This window comes from Petromyzon marinus, unplaced genomic scaffold (genome assembly GCF_048934315.1).
Source record: "Petromyzon marinus isolate PM22_M1 ecotype Great Lakes invasive population unplaced genomic scaffold, UKy_Petmar_22M1.pri1.0 PM_G_Scaffold_6, whole genome shotgun sequence".
Classification (NCBI taxonomy): Eukaryota; Metazoa; Chordata; class Hyperoartia; order Petromyzontiformes; family Petromyzontidae; genus Petromyzon; species Petromyzon marinus.
This window is the reverse complement of record NW_027423013.1, coordinates 4,162,501-4,165,000: the sequence shown is the minus strand read 5'-3', so window position 1 is coordinate 4,165,000 and position 2,500 is coordinate 4,162,501.

The window sequence follows — 2,500 nt, the reverse complement described above, 5'->3', positions numbered from 1 at the left end:
CGTCGTTAGTAGAGAACTGGTGTTTTAGTGTCTCTGAGTACAGTCGTTTAGCCTCTCTCACCGCTTTGCTAAACCTGTTCTTCGACTCCTTGAATCTGTCTCTATCCCCACTCCTAAACGCTTCCTCCTTCTCCAACCTCAACCTTTTGAGCTTTGCTGAGAACCAGGGCTTGTTGTTGTTAAAGTTCACCCTGGTACGTGTTGGGATACAGCAGTCCTCACAGAAGCTGATGTACACAGCCTCTGTGAGTTCATCCAGACTATTGGTAGCAGTCGTGAACATATCCCAGTCAGTACAGTCTAAGCACGCCCGCAAATCTTCCACAGCCTCACTGGTCCACTGTTTAGATGTCCTCACAGCAGGTTTACAGAGTTTTAGTTGCTGCCTGTATGCACGAATCAGGTGGACCAAGGGAGTTCTGTGCGAGCCGAACAGCCCCGTGACCCACAAGAGAAACATCCCCGCCAAATTCGAGCGTTTGACGGGGTCTATCCGTGAAAAAATATTCACGTTTTTGAGTGCACATGCATTTCTGCTGCAAATGCCTCTGGAAGTTTCATGCCGTTCGTATGCCAATTGTGGCAACACGAAAATGACCCGTTTTCCCATTCCGAGGGATTTCTGTGCGACCCTAACAGCCCCGTGAGCCACAAGAGACACATCCCCGCCAATTTCTAGCGTTTCACGGGGTCTATCCGTGAAAAATATAGACGTTTTTGAGTGCACATGCATTTCTGCTGCAGATGCCTCTGGAAGTTTCATGCCGTTCGTACGCAATGTGGCAACACGAAAATGACCCCTTTTCCCATTCCGAGGGATTTCTGTGCGACCCTAACTAACAGCGCCCGTGAGCCACAAGAGAGACATCCCCGCCAATTTATAGCGTTTCACGGGGTCTATCCGTGAAAAATATAGACGTTTTTGAGTGCACATGCATTCCTGCTGCAAATGCCTCTGGAAGTTTCATGCCGTTCCTATGCAATGTGGCCACACAAAAATGACCCGTTTTCCCATTCCGAGGCATTTCTGTGCGACCCTAACAGCCCCGTGAGCCACAAGAGAGACATCCCCGCCAACTTCTAGCGTTTGACGGGGTCTATGCGTGAAAAATATTAAAATTTTTGAGTGCACGTGCCTTTCTGCTGCAAATGCCTCTGGAAGTTTCATGGCGTTCCTATGCAATGTGGCAACACGAAAATGACCCCTTTTCCCATTCCGAGGGAGTTCTGTGCCACCCTAACAGCCCCGTGAGCCACAAGAGACACATCCCCGCCAATTTCTAGCGTTTCACGGGGTCTATCCGTGAAACATATAGAAGTTTTTGAGTGCACATGCATTCCTGCTGCAAATGCCTCTGGAAGTTTCATGCGGTTCGTACGCAATGTGGCAACACGAAAATGACCCGTTTTCCCATTCCCAGGGATTTCTGTGCGACCCGAACAGCCCCGTGAGCCACAAGAGACACATCCCCGCCAATTTCTAGCGTTTCACGGGGTCTATCCGTGAAAAATATCAATTTTTTTTTGACTGCACATGCATTTCTGCTGCAAATGCCTCTGGAAGTTGCATGCGGTTCGCATGCAATGTGGCGACACGAAAATGACCCGTTTTCCCATTCCGATGGATTTCTGTGCCACCCTAACAGCCCCGTGAGCCACAAGAGAGACATCCCCGCCAATTTCTAGCGTATCACGGGGTCTATCCGTGAGAAATATTCACTTTTTTGAGTGCACATGCATTCCTGCTGCAAATGCCTCTGGAAGTTTCATGCGGTTCGTATGCAATGTGGCGACACGAAAATGACCCGTTTTCCCATTCCGAGGGATTTCTGTGCCACCCTAACAGCCCCGTGAGCCACAAGAGAGACATCCCCGCCCACTTCTAGCGTTTCACGGGGTCTCTCCGTGAAAAATATCACATTTTTTGAGTGCACATGCATTCCTGCTGCAAATGCCTCTGGAAGTTTCATGCGGTTCGCATGCAATGTGGCGACACGAAAATGACCCGTTTTTTCCCATTCCGAGGGATTTCTGTGCCACCCTAACAGCCCCGTGAGCCACAAGAGACACATCCCCGCCAATTTCTAGCGTTTCACGGGGTCTATCCGTGAAAAATATTCAATTTTTTGACTGCACATGCATTTCTGCTGCAAATGCCTCTGGAAGTTTCATGCGGTTCGCATGCAATGTGGCGACACGAAAATGACCCGTTTTCCCATTCCGAGGGATTTCTGTGCCACCCTAACAGCCCCGTGAGCCACAAGAGAGACATCGCCGCCAATTTCTAGCGTTTCACGGGGTCTATCCGTGAAAAATATTCACTTTTTTGACTGCACATGCATTCCTGCTGCAAATGCCTCTGGAAGTTTCATGCCGTTCGCATGCAATGTGGCAACACGAAAATGACCCGTTTTCCCATTCCGAGGGATTTCTGTGCCACCCTAACAGCCCCGTGAGCCACAAGAGACACATCCCCGCCAATTTCTAGCGTTTCACGGGG